Source organism: Fringilla coelebs (genome assembly GCF_963513975.1).
Source record: "Fringilla coelebs genome assembly, chromosome: 6".
NCBI lineage: Eukaryota > Metazoa > Chordata > Aves > Passeriformes > Fringillidae > Fringilla > Fringilla coelebs.
The window spans coordinates 25,986,633-26,006,632 of record NC_140034.1 but is presented as its reverse complement, the minus strand read 5'-3'; the positions used below and the strand labels follow the sequence as shown (position 1 = coordinate 26,006,632).

The following is a 20,000-nucleotide window of genomic DNA, read 5'->3' as shown; positions in this document are numbered from 1 at the left end:
ATACAAAACTTATTAGTTAGGGTAAAGGCATGAGTAATGACTGTTGAAACTGTGAGAAGTGGAGTTTCTTCTTCCTGGAGGACTTTGAGACATTACCAGTGTACTCTTTTATCAACCATAATAAATGGCTGCATTTAGTAGGATGTGCAAAACCCCGTTTAAATATTCAAGGTTTGAGACTGCTTGTTACTAAAGCTGCTGTAGATTTCACCCACCATTCAGAAGCCAAACTCTGCCAAATAAAGAACAGAAAATGGAAAAGAGGTTGGTGTCTAGAATTGAGAGTGAAATCTACAGCCTCAACACAATAGTGCACAGCTCAGTTCTGAATCTTTGAAAAGGCTTTTTATGTTTCCTGCACCATTACACACTGGATTATCAAGAAATCTGATGGCAATGTTTAAAAATCCCATTCCATAAACAAAATGAACATGAAGAAGAAACATTCTGCCTTGCACACAGAAAATCTAACACGTTTATTAGTTGTTACAGCATAAGCTGTATTCAAAGCTTTATTATGGAACAAAATTCCAGCAAAAATTATGTAACCTCCATACTTTTTATTATTGCCCTCATTGTGGTCTGAGGATGTGATCAACACTCTAAATAAATTAAAAAATGGGATCTGCTAGCATCAGTGAGGAGTGCATCAGGCCCTTTAAGATCTAAACAAAACAGAGCTGTTGCCAAAGTGTTGTCAATAACTTGAAGCATTAAAAGATAACCGGTTAAGGGGGGAAACCAAGGTCTTGTCTTAAGCATCAGAAATGTAAACATATTTTTAACTCTGTGGACTTTGAAGTTTTTTGTAACTTTCTCCACTTTTAGAAGTAGGCTAAAATTCTATACTGTGTGCATGGTTCTAGAGTCTAGAATTGTTAGGAAAACACAAAGTAACTGCAAGTCTTGCAGTTATATTATGCAAGTTGCCCACCCTGCAAAGGCCAGTGGTTCACACAACTATAAATACCTTTGTAAATAATAATTTTTTAAAAAATAAAGATGCAAAAGGGTTATTTAGGCAAACTCTTTTCAAAATTCCTAGATTTTACAAGAATCAAGAAATAGGACTTTAAGCACAGTTGTTCAATTTTTCCTTCTCTCTGTACACAATGTTATTTTCTCCCCTACTCTTCATGCATTATTTTCTGTTATTTGTTATTTGGCCAAGCTATTTAGTCTAGAGTTAGTACTCCCAAAGGATTTAGGCCTGATTTATATTTCTTTTTGGAAATTATGCATCTGTATTTTTCTACCCTTAAATTGAACTGCACAACTGAAATTATCTGCTGTGTATCTGTAGTTACACAGGGCTTTAAAACCAGCTGATTAATTCTCAAAGGCCTGTAGATACCTAACTTACTCTAGTCTTTCGAATGTTTTTATTGTTTTTATCAAATTTACTTTTATTTAATCATATATTTGGGGATTTGTGATGCACAGAGCAGTAAATATTGGCACGCTTTTATCACAAGATCTCTCAGCTACAGCTGCATAAAATAAAAACTGTAGATAGACATGAGATTTCTTCCTTTCCCTCTGTAGGTTACCTCATCAACTCTTGTTTCATATGCTATTACAGACAGAAGGTCTCCATAAGATCCTGTGCAATATAGGAAATAAATTACTAGACTTTCTTTTTGTTTACCTTCTGCCGTTGGTTTCTCCAGAGGGGGAGATTCAGTAGTGGGGGTCCTGGAAACTTGAGTTTCATGTTCCATGTTCCTTTCTTTTTTTTTCTTTTGTGATGTGGGAAAATCCATGGGCAAGTTTCTGACTATTTCACGTGTGCAAGAAAGACTTTCTCTGTTCCTGGAAAATAAAACAAGCGAGAGCATAATTAAAAAATGTGTTCAGTCAGGCTTCATTAAGTGAAGGACCTCAGCCTCTCAATTTGGGCTACAGGGTGTCTCTTTAAGCTACTCAAGCAGGTTATCCAAAGCAGCAGGTCAGGCTGCCACTAGCTGGCTATGTCTGTGTGTGTTCATCAGTGGCTGCTAGCTGCAGGATGAGTTCCTCTAGGAGAGAACAGAGCTCTTGCAGAGTGGGTCATGGTCTGAACGTAGAGCAGGTGACTATGGAGAATGGAGGACATTAAAGTGTTTGGCTGTAAGCTCTAAGTGCTCTTCCTGAAAATTGTTTCGTGTTCTCTAGCTTACTTTCCTGTTCCAGTAGCTTACAACTTATTACCAGTGTTGAGCAAAAATTAGTAATTTTCCCTCAGTGATGAACTGTGCTTTCAGACTGAAACTAGAATAGTTTCCAGGTTTTCATTAAGTAAAAATTTTTATTTTGTGAGCTTGAAACATTTTTGTTATTCTAAAGTATATTGCATTTTTATGTTTGGGGTTTTTTTTTCCATTTGTGCATATTGTAGAGCTTTGTGGCTGCTTGGAAGACTACACATTTTGTGGCTTGTATATGATAGATTGAGCAGTCTCTCCCAGTGTTTTGAGGAGACTTGCAGAAGTCCTCATCCTTTGTGTAGTGTACATTTCTGTACCCAATGCCTCACAATTTCTAGCATGTTCACAGGCACATTGAATTTTAAGTTACATTCTCAGTTTTCAATAGTAAATTATAAGTACTCTAAGATATAAATTATAAGTACTCTAAGTTATATTTGATATTAACTGTTTCTCTGAGTTATTGCTTTTATTTAAAAGCTTTAAATTATTACACTTACAAAAAGGCTATGCTCTAGTTAAGAAATATAAAAGTCCTATTGTAATGCTTTGAAACTTGCAATCTCACATAGACATTTCATCTCATATGAAGCTATGCCCGAACTTAAACTGTTCAGCAGTCGTAAACCATCCTTTCATCTGTCAAGCCTAATTTACAGAAAATGACCAGTTTATTTGTTCTGAAGTAGAAAGAAAGGGTAAAGTGTTTATTTCATGCATTATAAGCAAAATATTTGTTTCTAAACAGTAAGCTTTATTCCCATGTCTCAGGAAGCAAGAAAATCACACCTCTTCACCCTTCAGAGTCTCTCCTTCATATTAATCATGCTAGTCTTTTCTCACTAATTTTATGATTATAATGAGGCAATGGCGTGCTGGTTAGCACAGAATGACCTTTTAATTGAAAAGCTGTAAATTCAGTCTCAGTGGCCAACACTGGCAGAAATTTAAATAAATAAGGCTGCAAAGCCCTTAGAATGGGCTGGCCTCTTGATCAGGGTGCTACCAAAGTCCTGCTCACCTGTCATCTGGCAATGTTTTGTAATTCCTTGGTGTTAACTAGCTGTCTTGTTACAAGTTAGGTTAGCATGAGACGAACAAAGAGCATGGAGTCTTTTATTGGTTAAGAGAGGATTTTGCATTAGAATATCTTCAATATCTGATCTAATACTATACTTCATAAAGCAGCCTTTTAGTCACATAAGGCTTATTGTTTAATTTCCAAATCATGATAAAAATCTGGACAGATTGATGCATGAGTAATTCCTGTTCCTTTATACAGTTTCTCTTGATCATGGTTTTAATTTTTGTGCATTTATTATTTGAAAACATTAATAACATTGGTTTAATGAGATTTTCTTTCTGACAAGCACTTAAGATTGGTGCCCAGATACTACAATGATAAGGTCTTTTTAAGTGTTTGGTAAGATGCTTGAATTTTTGTAAGCAGCTCTGAGAAATTGTGCCACGTTCAGTGTGTCTTAGAGACACCCAGTTCAGGAAATGGTCAATAGCACATTATCCTACCCACACACAAATGAATGCCTCTCAGGTTCTTGACATTGGTGCTTGGCACTGTCTCACTAAAGTTCATAGCTAACAATAACTAATGCTATATTAGTGATAACTAATAAGAATTGATAGTCTTGTATAACATAAAGCAGCTTTATGCTGTCAGTGTCATGCATCTTTATCAGGAATATATCATGCAGACAATGGAAATTTTCCATATCCTTTAAAGTTTTGCATTCTGTATATTTGGTTGTTAGACAAATAGAGCAAGCTTTGCTGACTTCATTTTCATTCTTGGCAGCATGTTTTTATCATAAGGCAGATAGTCATTAATTTACAGAATCAACGCTGGGAACAGCTTTTGTGATCTCATATTAAATTTTCGCCTGAATCCGCCCCTTGGCAAAAATTACTCACATCGTTAAAAAATATTTAATTAGGCTGTAGTTTATACCCAGCTCACTGGGGAAATGTTGGAATTAATATGATTTGCATGAATTCTGTTTCTCTTTTTCTGTTAGAGATTAGTTTTGAATTCAGTTCAGAGGGTCGCTGACACTGCCAAGGACTCACAATTGTGAAGGTCAAACAGGTAGCAAATACTTCCCCTGGGTAGCTTCCCTGAAAAGACAGCTCAAAATTGCTTTTAATTATGGGTTACCTAAAAGGCCACTTGCTGTTTTTATTTTTCTACAATCTCTCAAATATTATATGGCTGGAACTTCTAGGTAGACCATCAGTTCAAATCTAAAACAACACAAGTCATGTTTTCATTTCTTTATCTTTTCCTAAAAATGTCAAACCCAAACAGAGTGCACACAATCAGGCATACATATGTGTAAATCTGTGTTTAAAACGTTACTTTTGGTGTCTGTTCCTCTATTGCGGGAGGGGAAATCAAAAAGCTGCTTTCTTTTTCCTAAGGTTTGTAGGGGGAAAAAAAAGTATATTTTGGAAGAAAAACTATTTTCCTTCATAGCAATGCATCCACTGGCTTAATTATTCTACTCAAGATAAGGTACAATGTTTAGTTATGCATTCTCTTGTTTATGATTTCAAGGGTTAGGAAAAACCCTGGGGATCCACGATCCTGTGCTTTTTAAAAAGAGAATTAAATGGAAACTTTAATTAATAATCTAATCAATCAATTAATCTCTGTTACATAAGTGTTGAAATCTAATTCTGCTTCACAGCTCTATCTTTGCAGGGAGAAATGACTGCCCACTTATCAGGATGATGGGGAACCATTACAGACACAAAGAAAAAGTGAAACTGTAATAGTTTTGTGAAGCTGACACAGATAATATGCTAAGAATTTACTCTTTGATTTGGGACAGATCACAGTGTGTCAGTATGGTGAGCTGTTGTGCAGCTCATTTCAGAAATTCTTTTTTTTTTTCTTTAAAAAAGAAAGCATGTAATACCAGTTCCTATATGGTTAGGAATTAATCTGTTTGCTGTGTGAAAAACCTGGCAATTATGACATTAATAGTCAAAAAATCCTATTAACTAGTGAGCATCAGGTAGTGCTGACTTTTACCTTGAGTTCAGAAAATGTAAGCAATCTTCTTTATGAAATATGTGCAGACCACACCATGCTGTTGACTAGCTAAATGTTGATGAATAAATATTTATATATCAAGTGATTTATATAGGGCTTCTATCAGTGCTGCAAAGGTGAGAGTCCCTTTTACCCTTATTCCTAATACTGTGAGTCAATCCAAACTCTCTGGAGCCTGGAACCCTGCCAGAGGTGCCTGCTGTACTGATGGCAATTTAATTGATAACAATGCAGATGATTCTTTCATGCTCAAATTCATCTCCAAAGCAGACTCTAAGTATTTGTGTCTGAATGCTTCAAAATGCTTTAAAAAATCCATTGAGAGGCTTACATGCAGGAAAGAGAATTAAGTCGTACGTAGGCATGCACAGGTGTTGTACAGCTTCTGTCACCAGGCTTCTACTTCCTTTTGAAAAGTCAGTTCAATGTGTAAAAACACTTACAGGAGAATTTAGTGAAAAGCATTTTGCAGAGAAGTATAAAAATTTAAACCAGCTTTGAAAAAGGAAATGGGAAATTTGTGTATCCTTAGCAATGTATTTAATCTTTTGGGCTATATACCATGCACTCCAGTCAATGCAATCTGTACTTCTAAACTCCTGTAAAGTCTGAAATGTAAGAATTTCATTACATTTTGAGTATAGACTGTAGACATAGGAAAATGTGTTTTATGGCAGGTTTTGGACTGCAAAAGCCTAATTAGATATTTATTTTGGGATCTCATTTAGCTTCCTTCAGTTCTTTCCTATGGAAAGAGAAAAGGCAAGAAACAAAACGTTGTACTGAACTATCATTGAGCATCATTCCCTTTCTCTTACAGTCAGTGATTTACCATTTTTTTAAAGCAGTATATTTTTCCTTTTATCTTTGGCATATTCATTTTCCATCCTTTCCCAAGATGCAAATCCTGATGGCTTGAAATTACACTCTTTTTGGCAAGGAAAGGCCGCAGCTTTATTTGCAGCACAAATTGGTCCAAATACACTAGTATTAATTGTGCACACTATATACAAAAATAATAGCTTACATTGCCAGCAGGCAGAATTTCCAGTCAGTGATTATAACACTCTTTTCCAACCAAAGAGTTTTGAAATTCTTGCCTGTCAGTGAAAAACTGACCACTCTGATCCACAAAATTGGCATTGCTCTAAAGAAGACACCCCAGAATTTCTCACCCAAAATTGTAGCAACTGAAAAAATCGGTTATATTCATTTGCCTGCATCCTTATGCTATCCCTCTGCTCTTTTACCTTTTCCTCCCTTCTGTTCCTCTCATAAGCCTCATTATCCCTTACTGTATTCAGGGACCATCAATCCATAAATACACCATTCTGGCTGCATCTGATATAAAACACAAATATTATATACCCATGTATGATTTAAAACAACTTAAAATAAAAGGCTGTCATAATGCTGAAGAGAGGCTTAGAATGTGCCATTCAAGCACAGAAGGTTCCTGTTTGTGGTACTCCATCTGGAATCCAGCAGCAAGGCAGCACCACACAGTTTCCCAAGCAGGTATTACAGCATGGCTACAGAACATCTGAGGTTTAAGATGCTGTCATACCTAAAATATGACAAACTATTTTTAATGTAATTCTGTTCTTGGATGAGACAGTTCCATGGATAGCAGAGGCTACTATTAACTATGTTCAACTAAGCATTAGTTAGACCTCAGGAAAAAGATCTTTGAGTCTCTATGGATAGTTCTCTGAAATTGTCAACTGAATGTGCAAAAGTAGCCCAAATATTGGGCATCATTAGAAAGGAGACTGAGGATTTTGTGAGAGTAAAGTGCAATCAAGGCCTGACAGTATTTCTTTGCCAAGGCAACTGTAAAGAGAAGTGTTGTTGAATTTCTTAATTGGTATGTTAGGTATGGAGCCTTTCCCTTCTATGCAATTTTTATAGGATTGCATGGTGATGGCTAGCAAGACATACCAGATCTTGGACATTTCCAGGTCATAGCCTTAGCCAGACACGTAACATCTGAATCCTGACAATCACAAAAGCCTCTCTTGCTCTTTTTCCTTCTTCCTCTCTTTGTTCTTATATGATACCCATGGAATCCACTGCATATTCAGAATGGGAGCAGTACAAGATAGACACTGGACCCTGACAGAGCCTGTCTGCTGCCAGAACAACAGGACTGCTCAAAGAAGTAACAAAAAGGCCCTCACTGTGATTTGTTGTGTAAGATAGATACTGGCATGTATTAGCTGTGGGAGATAAATAAAAATTAAAACAAGGGAACCATTTAATATAAGAAATACAAAAAATAAAATGAATAAGAAAAAGGGAAAAGCCTAAAATATATGCTTACTTGGTAAAAATGCTTGAAAGTGGGGACCATATTTTTTGTATTTTACTCTACAGTGGAATCCCAAAAGTGACTCACAGATGCTTTGACAAACAACTTTAATTGGATGTATTTCTAGGAAAAAACCGCTTTCAAAACTAAGGTTAGTTGTCATATACCTCACAAGATAAAGATTGCTCAGAGTCTAAAACTAATATAGCTTTCCTGTTTAACTGGTTTTTAGTTAGTAAGTATTCTGAGTGATGCTGGAGGGAGAACTGAACTTCATGTGTTGGCCTCATTATCTTGCTGCCATCCACTGTTGCTCCACTCCATAGATGTATCATTCAAAAGACAGGGAACTCTTCTGTTCTAAATAGTGAGTTACATTACTAAATTAATTAAATGAAAGAGAAATCATGAGTAAATGTTCACAGTCACTTACACTGCATTTGTTTTAATGGGTTTAAGTTCACCTCAAAAGCACACTTGGTCACTTGCAATAGATACAGGCACTCAGGAAGCAGTAAAGTCTAAGCAGAGCATTCAAAAAGTCAGTGGTGCAAAGATCTCCAATAAACACATATAGCTTTATGCAATTATTAGCCATGGGAAGAATCCCACAGTGTGAAGAACTGGAATTCTTTTCCTGGTGAAGGAAAGACATATTTTCACTAAATATCTGAGTTACATGGCAAAGGTGTAGCTAGTGAGACAGTTTAAAGGCTGTCTTTCAGCAAAGAATGCATTTTGCTTTTCTTCCTTTATAGGACTTATTCTCTCCATTGTATTTGCCATTCTCCCTCAGAAGCGCCACTTCCTTCCTTGGTTTCCGCACTTCTCAGCGGTCATATCTCAGATTTCTCCCTCTCTATCTGCTCTATTAGCTCTTAGTTTCCCTTTGTTCTGCTGATGTTTCTCTGACTTCAGCCCTATTTTCACCGTTTAACTCTCATTTCTGGAAAAAATTTCCATCAGCCTCTATAATTCTGAGTCTTGGATTTTTTTCTCCTGCTTCTGGGAGTATTGTCAATCTTACTGACCCTTGCAGTTGTATTTCAAACACCTCCTTCATTTCTTGGCCATATCTCCGTCGAAGCAGAAGTGAACTTTTGAACTACTGTTTCCTAAATGTATTAGGTGTTGTAGCATTTAAGATACAAAAAATATCACCGAGGTCTAAAGGTGTTTTTTGTCTTCAGAACCTGCGGCTCTTTGCAGTCCGTATGCATCTCTCAGGCCACAGAACCTCCTCCCTCCTTTCTGCTCTTCAGTAGTGCCAAGTGCTGCAGAAGTACATCTATAAACATATTTTAGCCATTCTTCTTTCTCTCTCAAGTTAAAATTGACTGTCATCCTGTTATCCAGATTCACTATCATGTTTACCTCTCCATGCCTTCCATAACACCCTGTATACAAAGCCATCCAAAATTTGTCTATTCATCTCTATCCTTTTCTTAATCATTTGGTTACCTGCAGTTCTGTAATCTTCCTCTCTTCCTCCAACCTCAGTCTTTTTGACTGCTTCAGTCTGAGTAAACTGTGACTGTTATGATTTTTTCTTACACACCTGTAAGTATCCCAACATTTCTATTCTTCTGACAACTCTGCTTCATAGGTTCTCAGATTGTAATGTCTCAGATTGCCTCAATTTCCTTTACTGATTTTGGCTTTCTGGTGCTTCTCATGCTGCCTCCAGTTCTTGGCAGAGGTCTGTACCTCTCATCTGTTAACTCTAGCATAGCTTGCTCTTTTTTTCCAGACTATTTCTCTCCTATGTTAAAATGCGAATGTTATCCATACTCTCCCACTCAGAAAGTTCTTTCTCTTTCTTGAATACTAAGAATTTGGTTTTCTTACCTGGATTCAGTTATAACTTCAATACTAAGACTCCTTTTTACTGTATCATTTATTGTACGCGCAGCATTGCGTAAATTATTAATAAATAAATCTAAAATTTTAAAAGGAAATATTTTGAGAAAAAACAGGTGTGGAAAGACCATAGTAGTGTACTTCATCTAAATACAATGTCTTCCTACAAATTCTATAAAAATTTTCCTTTTCTTGTTAAAGAAGCAAAAACCTGCATAGGTATTTGCTGGCTTTATGAGTTCCACAGACCATGTTTGAGGGAGCTTAGATGGGACATTTAGAAGTCTGTGACAGGACAATAGTCTTCTATTGCTTTCTTTTAAGTCAAAAAAATAGATTCCTGTGAATGTGAAGGTTTAACAAACATGGAAATGCTGAATGAAGCTAGAATATAAACAGTTTTAAATTGGTATGTTTATTTCAGAAAAAATTGATGCAATCTCTCATTTGGAGGGCAGTGCAAGCAATATCTACTTGAACAAATTTTATGCAGCATGAAGATGTGTTGTGGGTTAATCCTAAAGAACATGCATCTCTTAAGGTCTTCGCAATATTTCAAGCATTTGTATTTTTTTCTTCTCTTAACATGCCTGAAATGGAAATCCATCTGTGAATGGTGGTTTTTATTCGTGTTTTCACAGTAGCACATTTGCATGCCCTAGAAAAGAATCAATATTATGAATGAGAACTCTCCCCAAAAGTCTTTAATTATATGTCTGTGTATCAATATGTAATACTTTATGTTTCCCCAGATTTTTTCTTCTTTTAGCTGACACAGGCAGACTTTAAAAGGAGTAAAATCAGCAGTGTAACAATGAAATGCATACAAACTTGTTAAATGTGATGGCAAAATAAAAAGCTTCAGTCAGTATGATCAGTTAAAAGAAAAAAAAAAGATAGCCAGCAAACTGTCTATCATGTGATGAAATTTGACAGTAGGGATTATGGCTTTGATGGACCAGAACAGCTAATAGAAGAAGCTGACATTTTTGAAACCCTGCTAATTAAGGGTTCCTTCCTTAATATTAAAATAAAGTCTTTGTCTGGGTTTTATGGTTGGAGAATCAGGTGTTTTCATTAATATATGCCAGTCAGTCTTAATAAGCTTGGAGGGCAGAGGAAGTTATTATTGAGTGACCTTCTACAAAATAAGCATGTTGCTAAGGGCTCTAACCCTGCCCTGTTCAGACTGATGAATCTCATTTCCAATGCAAAAGCTTCACAAGAAATCCAAGTATTCTCTGTGCAATCACAGAAAATAATCCTTGTGTCTCTTGTAATGTCCAGAATTGCCACTTACTATACTACTACTGTACAATGAATATTACAATACACATTATTTTTCTAGCACAATTGTCTACGTTTCTGAATGGCCAAGAATACAAAAACTTATTGTCCAGACACTTGTATTGAAAAGTCAGCTCATTTTAATACTTCTCAAATAGTCATCTACCCTGTTCATGAATTATAATGCACAGAATACATCTGACAATACTAGCTTTGAAAAAGAGATATGCCTGTATTATTACATATTCATTTTCAAATAGATTTTGAACAGATTTTAAACCATTCATTGAAATTCATTGAAATGATAAATTCACAGTTGGATTTTGATTGACTCTTAATCTAATTTTACATTTGATAAGTTTTCATCTTTTTTTTTTTGTAGTAATTTTGATTTGGAATAGATTTTTCAAGCTAAGTGAAAGGGTGTGGTAAGTTACTAGTTGTCAGCAGATATTTGCTGATAGAAATTAGAAAATGAGATATGGAACCAGATTAATTAAGTGAAGCTGTCAGGGGTGTGCCTCACACCAACTCTGTGGACTGGGCCATTTCTAGCACCCCTAGACTTTCTGAAGATATTTACTAATGCTTTGCTGCTTTCAGCTTTCCTTGCTTTTTTCTCACTAGGTCAAGTCAGTTCTCTGAATGGTCTGTGAGATACTGCACACATAATAGAGTGGATAATGGATGAAATTTGAAGCACACATCCCGTTTGCTGACACTGTGTTGATAAAATAACATGACTGCCAAGTAGAAATGTCAGAGTTGGGAGAATATGCAAGCTCCCAGGTCACTGTGTGAATCTCTAAAGTTGAGCATTTAATAGGAAGCAATCAACTGCGTCATATTTGTAGATCTCCGTTCTTTAATTGAAGATGGATGTACTGTTTTCTTATCCAACCAAACCAAACTATCACAATCTGTAAAGTACTTGATAAAACTTATTCCAAAAGTTTGGAATATCAGGTTTATTTCTTTCTTTATTTACATTGATAATGAGGCTAAATCTTAAATTGGCTTCAGAAATCAAACACTTCAATGGAAGGGAATATACATACTCTTGGATAATTCTTCTTCTTATTTATTGTTGCATACATAAATACATTGTAAACCAGTGAGACAATTCAAACTGGAATGCTAGAAAAGACAAAACAGAGGCAAAACAATGTATTTCATTTCTATCTAGATATTTTCTTCCCAGGGCATTTTGATACATCACTACATGAAAATAAAATTAATAAAATAATTAATGCCCTGCAAAATCTATCCCATTATGAAGACCCACTATCCACTGTGATGTTCGAGTTATTTCTGAATGCCTAATAGATGTCATGTTTGAATGCAAGTAGTCCAGTTAGTCTATACACTGTTTGGAATATGAAAGGATCTCTGTATTTTGTTCCATTAAAATCAAAGCCGTCTATGCACCTTGGACTATCTGTATCTCTACCTGATTTATGTATTTTAAGCTTGGGATTTTGGGGTATTTATGCCTTGAGCATTTTTTCCCTAAACAAAAGTAACTTTATGTAGCTCCATATTTAACCTTGATCCTATTCATTTTGTAAAAGTAGTAAGTGCAATATTTTTCTTAGAATGTGTAAAACTGATCAAAAGAAAATCCCTACAGTTTGGTGAGTGGTGTTATTTGTTTATTTTGTGGTGTTTTTTTGTTTGGGTTTTTTGTTTAGTTAGGTTTTTTAGGGGAAACTTGTGGCTGCTGGAGATGAAGGAGGTAGCTGAAGTGTGATCAGTGATTTCCACTCTGTCTCTAGTGGACAGATACAAACAATCAAGAGAAGACAGCCCATATAGTACTTATTAGCATCTCACTGGCAGCTGCAAACCTCAGGAACAAAACGTTAGATCTACCCTAGGAATGTATCTTTCAGGTGCAGTGTTGGGGTACCTGATATACTGCTACTCTGTAGCCATATTTATTGTTTTAGTATTTAAAGAAATAAAAAAAAAAAACACTTTCTCACTGCATACAGTAGTTAAGAACTGCAGCAATTACTGCTAAAATGTCTGATTGAAAACTGCTGATTTCTGATAATAAAACTTTTGTAGACATCAATATATGTAAGGACTAACATCCAGAGAGAAATATTCTATTCTCATCCATTTTGGTGCTGTGTTGCTAAACAATATGACGTGAGCTTTCTTACAATCTCAGCAGTATTTTATGCAGTACCTGCTGTGACTCACCTAAGAGCCAATATTAGTGTGCTCATTCACCAAAAAAGTAAGAGTAAAGCAGAAATGGTACCCTTATGCAGAAATCAATATTCATAAATAAATCAGCCAAAGTCGCTGTACTCAAATACTGTAAATGCTTTATTTTTTACTGTAAATGTAATTGAAACAAGATCATTCATTTTGCTGCTGGAAAACAAATGGAGTACTAAGCTAGATTTACACCTTCTTCAAGAATAATGGATTTTTTGTGCAGGAAGAAGGAAATTTATTCCACAGCAGAAGCTAACAGGTGATTTCCACTACCAAATATTGGGACTGTAGCTGAGGACAAGAAACATGATGAGGAAAAGATGCACCAGGATGTTTTCAAAAGGCTCACTGACTGCTGACAATGGGCTAATACTGTAGTAAGTCTGGTATCAAGTTTGAAATCTGCTATAACATCCGTGTGCCTTGCCAAAGTGAAGTGCCAAACCGAGGGTCATTAAATTTTAATGTCAGTTCTCATGATGTAATGTTAATGTGGCGATTGGAAGAAGTGGCACACGAGTTGTGAGGCTCATCCTTAGTGTGGGAGGGTACAGGATGCCCAGAGGACACCCCAAGATGCCGAGTCATCCATCTCCATTCCATTAGTTATATAGATGTACAAGTACTCACAGAATGGAATATTTCAGACCAAGGACAAATGTAAACTAATCGAAAGGTTTAAAAAGACACAACCCAACATATTTCTGCAATATGTTTAGGGTCTGGATCTGTGGCTAATGGCTAATTTAACATAGCACAAAAGCAGCTATAAACTCCAAAGCCATCAGCATGTCCCCCTCCCCCAACACATTTGTGAATCCTGAAATAATCTGACTGTGGAAAGTATGACTCTAAGAGATCAATATCACTTTTAAGAGGAAGGCAATTATTTGGAGACGGTATCTGTCTGCATCATATATGACTTTTTCTGCAGCTTCCTGCTTTGCTTTTCTCTGTGCTCTTATTTTCCTGTCTTCCTCACAGTTTATAAAACTGAAGCTAAATATCTTGGCAGCTATGTTTTGCACTCACCTTTCAGCTCTTAAATCTGAATGTAGTAATGTTAGGCTTTTGTATCTTTCAGACTTGGAATGACCTCCAGTTCTGAGTAGCAATAAAAGCAGATGGAATTTTCCAGAAGGACACAAAAAGAGACTACAGGAAAGGGAGAGAATTTGAGATGGAAGTAAAGACCTATGACTGCCTTGAGAAAGAAATGGGCTGGCTTGAAATGCAAGAATAATAATTTAAGCAAAAGAGAGGTTCTGGGGATATTTTCCACAGTCTTTATGGAAAAGTGTATGAGAAATCTGTCCTCTTTTCCAAAGAAACCGTAGAAACTTTTCTTTTGTTAGTCAATTTTGTAAATTGCAAACATGTTTGAGAAAGGTGTGAGACTTGATCTTTTAGCCAGTGCCCCAATTTCCTACTATGTATGTGGTCAAATCCATTCTGAAAAAGTCTTAAAGGCAGAAGTTATAGGAGTGACATAATTTAGAGGCTCCCTCCCACACCAGCGTGGTCTTGGTCAGGGTTCAGACTGCAAGTTTCTTAGTCTATTGGAAGGGCTCCTTTCCCAGAGTGGCACAGGGTCAGAGAGGCTTGCCAAAGACCTTTAATTCCTTCATTCTTAGGTTATATAGCGTTACAGAGAACTGCCATGGGCAATCTCTGTACAAGATGAAGAGAAAATAAAACCAAAGGTGTGAGAGAAAATGGGACCTGAGTTGAGCAGGTGTCCAAAGATACCTGTTTAATACCCAGGGCTACTGTTAGCTGCCTTGAATATACTTGCTGCTGACAGAGTAGGTGCCACTTGATATCAGCTGCAGAAGGCTACAAGCCCCCCACCCTGTCCCAGCAGGAAAACTCTCTAGCTGATAGCTGCCTAACATAAAGGTATTAAGGATTTTATATCCATGGCGAAATTTTCCAAAGAGCTGTCTCAGGCTGAGCATCCAGAATCAAAGGCTGCTTTTGAAAAGTTGACCCTGGCCTTTGGGGAGACTGCAAAGACTTTTCTTGTTTCCTGAAAGGGTAATTTGAATCTCGTTCTATATTCCCACATTGAATTAAATTGGAAGTGCCTCCACTGACATCAACAGTTTAATGAAAATTGCTGCTATTTCATGGAATTTTTTTTTTGTAACCCAAGCCAAATGAGTTACATACTGCTGTGTGTATATACACGTGTGTACAGTAATTGAAAGTCTTTCTTTATTCTGTTTGATTCAGTATTGAAGATAAGTTTTTCTTTCTCCTCTTTCTACTACCATACACATAACTTTATCCAGAAGGTTTTCCAGTTTCTGTCCTTGAGATATGTGAAATAAAATTGAAAGATGGATTGGGAAAGAACATAGCATTTCTGCCCAAGCAGTTCAATATTCAAAAGTCTTGTGATCTGTAAAAGTTATGAAGAGGGAGGTATCATACCCATTAGTCCAGAGGAAAGCCAATTCTAATGTTGATACCACATTACATTGTATTTCACTTTCTTCTTGATGTATTATTTTATAAATTGTAGAACAGTGCAGTGATTTTCATATTGTGTTTCATATTTCATCTCTAATCTTTTGTGTTGGGTTACATGGAGCTTAGTATCTCAAGAAACACAAAATAATGAGAAAATTAATAATTTAAATGCTTATTTAACTATCTTCAGTTTGGTATGTTAGTTCTAATATCGAAAATTTGTTATGGCATAGATATATTACTGCTTTTTCTATTACTGAGCTGTTTGTAACCATATTTCACCTTAAAAATGTGTAATAAATCACTCCTTAGTCATTAAGGAGTTTGCAGGGCACTGTCCATTTCCACAGTCTCAAAGTACTGCTTAATCCATTTGATCAAATGAGATTTACTAACTTTTGTTGTTGTCTAACCACAGTTAGACTGCATTGCTCAGTAAGGAAGAATAGCAAAGGCTATTGATATGTCTGTTGAAAAAGGCAAATTCTTCCTTGTTTCCCAGGAATCGCATCCTCCCAAAAGATGTGATGATTCTGATTTTGACAAGTCACCTGAACTTCAGAATAGTTCTGCTGTTCACTAAAGAGTGAAGTTACCAAATGTGAAGTGCTAATGTCTTAGATATTTTTATAACTTCCAGAATTTTATGGCATAACAGTGACTTCTTTAAAATATTAAGTCCTCTGAGATTTTTGGAAATGACTTTAAAAAATATATGCTGAAAAAGAAAAGAAAAAAATATGCTAACCCATTTTTCTGCTAAAGAATCTTCAGTTTCCTGTTGCTGTGAGCAGATACAGAGGTTCACACTCTACAGTCACCTCATTAGTAGCAATCTGCAGCAATTCTTTTGAAGTCAGTACAGTTAACCAGCTGTTAAACCAATGTTACTGAAATAAAATCCAGACCTACAATTGCTGTACTTTTCACCACGTGCCACACTCATTTCTTGTGCTTCTTTCGGATTCTCGCTATTGTTCATAGTAAAACAGCAGAATCTCAAGATACTGCAGAGTGGTAACCACTGGGAAAGTTATGTTCTTTATGGTGTCATCCACAGTGACTGAAGAGTGGCAAGTGCAGTCAGCATGCACGACTCATCCTGCTCAGAGCATGCATGGCATGAGACCTGTTGGCAGCTACCACAGTACCCATTCCTCTAGAGCATATTGCATGCATTCTATACATTTTCTGTTCAGTTAGAAAAGAAGGCTTTTTCTACCAATCAGGGCAGTGTATGAAAATAATTCCATCTCTCCATGCTGCATGCATCATGATTATGGATGTGCTGAAGCAACAATAATCAATCTCAGTTAACTGGAGAACCTTGTCACTTGCTGCTCTTAGTCATGCAAAGTGCTGTACAAAGAAACAGAAGCAATACAGCTTGATTTTCATGGAGGTATTATGGTACATGAGGTGCTGAGAGGTTGTACATTATGATAGGAGCACAAGCAGCTCAGCTCTGTTCATTTTGCTGTGTTTTTATAAATGATTATGGAAGTAAAGTATAAGCTGTGTGACTACACTTCCAGCCAGAGTACCTTGGGCTTTTCTCCCACTTTCTTCCACCCATCAAAGCAACTTGCAGAGGTGGCACTATCAGACTTTTTTTTTACTCCCAATGAACTATTTTCTTTTTGTGGAGATTAGTTTAAAATGACCCAGTGCATACCCTATAAAATTTACTTCTCTGTTAGTGGTAAGTGGCAGCTGGCAGCAGAGCAGTTCAAAGGTGCTTGAGATCATCCATATTAAACAAAACAACCAAACATTCATTTGCATCCCATTTACCTTGAGGAAAGTCCAGCACAGGTTTAACATTAGACTATACTTGGTGTTGTGTTGGGCTGTAAGGCCCTGAAAAGGCTGCTCTCCCAGCAGCAAATGGAAGCCTAAAACTCGGTGGGTGCTACTGAATTAGTTTCCCGTGAGAAAAAGAAATTAATTTGAAGGGTGAAAATCGTAAGCACACCATGTGACAAAGATTTTTTTCCATTCAGAGCTGTAAATCTGAAGAGTAACTTGTCTAATGAGAAGACCTGAACTGTGCAATTATATAGAAGCTTCTGAAAGTCTAGTATTTCCTTTTGGAGTCTGTATCTTTTAGGCTACAGGCTGAAATGAAGTGTGCTATTAAACTGCTGCTTCTGGGTAATAGATTGTTCATGGTTTCTCTTGATTTTTGTCATCTGAAGTTGAAATTATTTTCTTAGGGATTTCTGTTGTTATTGCCACACTAGTCCATAGCATAACTAGGTCATAGTATAATTTTGAATGTTCTTGATTTCAGCTAAAGATTGGAAGAAAGAGTAAATTAGATCACAGCTCTTCTTATAACTTTATGCATAGAAGGAAAATATAATTGCTTTATTTTTGATCTTTCACGTTCACGGCACGGCTGTAGTTAACCTGTCCATAACCTGACAACATACAGATTTTTTTGCAATATCTTGTAATAAGAATGAATTAATGGATAATGATTATGTTCTTCAGAAAAACAAATCCTCTTTTTTTTAGATTATTCTTAATAGAATGTATGTAAAATTTCAAACTGGACATCTAGAATTCTGTTTGCATGGGCTCAGTAACAGCGGTCATAAACCTTGCCGTTGCTTTTTATGTAACTGATAGTGTGCTGGAATTTCCCTTACATTCCTTCACCATTAGCTTCTCAGATCAGTCTCTTGCTTGCTTCCTGAAGACAAGGAAAGATAGCCAAGGTCTCTGTCTGATAATTGTCCTGCCCTGTAAAGCCCATAATTTTCTGTGTTTCTTCTATTAGAGCAGTTTCTTCCTGTGCATGCTCTTTCTCAGTCCACTTCTGTTCAGGCTGCCCTTGAGCCATAGCTGTTTTGTGCAGAGGTGGGAGGAGGTGGATGTAGAGTGGAGAGGACTGAAGCAAAACTCTAGTTGTCATGATGCCTTTCCTACCTCAAACATCTTGTGTTAATCATTTTGTAAGTAGCATGTTCTGGGATAGTTGTCTTGTTTCCATTCGCTATGGGATCTGTGATTACTTCTATTGAAATGAGTACTTAGGCTTCATAGTTTAATGCAGTTAACAATACAACTGTGGAATGAAAGATATATTGAAGAATTTCAAAGGAGGAGTTGTGACTGAAATACAGTAGTGAAAAGCTGACAGAGTTTATCAAAGTGCTGCAGTTTACCTTCACACAGAAGGAGAGTGGCTGCTTTTATATTCACTAATCCCCAAATAACCGCCAAGAAATATTAAAACACACATTCTATTAGTTTCATTTAATTTCTTAATTGCTCAAATTCAGTTTACCAATTTATTGCTGTGTGAAATGCTTAGAGGCAATGCGTACATTAAAGGGATTATTTACATGTAATCCCTCCCTCCCAAAGGATACAAACTGATCATTTATGAATCCTGATTTACACTCTGTAACAATACCAGATGAATGAAATAGTTACTGCAGATTGATGTAGCTCCTGAAAGTGCAATACAGCGTGAAGTATGATTTAGTACTAAAACTGAACTATCTTGTTTTCACTGACGAATTTTGTAAAGGTGTGTGCATTTAGAATGAACCAAACTAAAACTACTTGCTGCAATAGAGCTATTTATTTTCTGAGAATATTTGCAATCGAGACATTAACTTTAACCTTGGGGAAAAGTCTATTTTAAAATGTAGCCCATGTTCTATTTGGGCTGTGATTATTTTCAGCTGGGGTTATGGTTTTACAGGAAAGAGATTTATAATTAGTTTTAACATAATTGGCAGGGATTTACCATTGAGATGCAGCCTTACAGCTTGTTCCCTGCCTGTGGATATCACTGTTGGTATCTGTTTGCCAGCCAAAAGCTGTGAAAACAAGATGTAATAAGAGAAAGGAGAAATCAAAAACCTTACCCACAGTGAACAAAAAGGAGTAAAATTTTGAAAAGTCTTTAAGTACATTATATAAAAGGAAATGTCTTTAACCTGCAGTCTACTCATTACACACCTTCGCAGAGTGATAAAAACTATTTGCAGTTTAAAGGAGGTATTTGCTTATCCTGTCAGTGTTATCCCTACCCCTTCTCTTTGGCCAGTCATAACCTGTTGTCTTAGAAATGCTCACATTCTGAAAGTATGGCCATCTGTGCCAGCAGTAAGTAACAGTGGGGCTTAAGAGAGTCTGCAAAAGCCATAGGCACTCTAGCTTAAAAATCAAACATCTGAAATCTGAAATACTTTGTCTTCATTGCTTAAGAATTACTCTGCATTTCACCTGCTTAAGAATTTCCTCTCATTTTTTAGTGAGGGATCTCTATGTGGTTGTGTTTTACTTTCATTTCCCCACAGATTGTGGTCTCTGTAGGCTGGCAAATACAAAATAATTAGATGCTTAAAGAGATGCATACTGTCTGTGTTCTTAGATTGAGATGGAATAAGCTGACACCAGCAAAAGAAAACAAACAGTTTGCCAGTCCACACCCTCCCTGACCTTTCTTATACCTTGCATTCTGCTATGATTATTGAGCTAATGAACTTTATTGATGAAAAATTACATATGTGCATATATTTTTACATCCTGTGGCATGGCCTTAAAGAATACATTGTCT

General features: G+C 36.4%; 1 protein-coding gene across 6 annotated transcripts in view; it reads left to right on the top strand.

Moving 5' to 3' along the window:
* NPAS3 (neuronal PAS domain protein 3) overlaps positions 1 to 20,000 on the top strand; it is a gene marked incomplete at both ends in the record, with an annotated part of 583,871 nt that overhangs the window by 468,797 nt on the left and 95,074 nt on the right. The window lies entirely within an intron of this gene.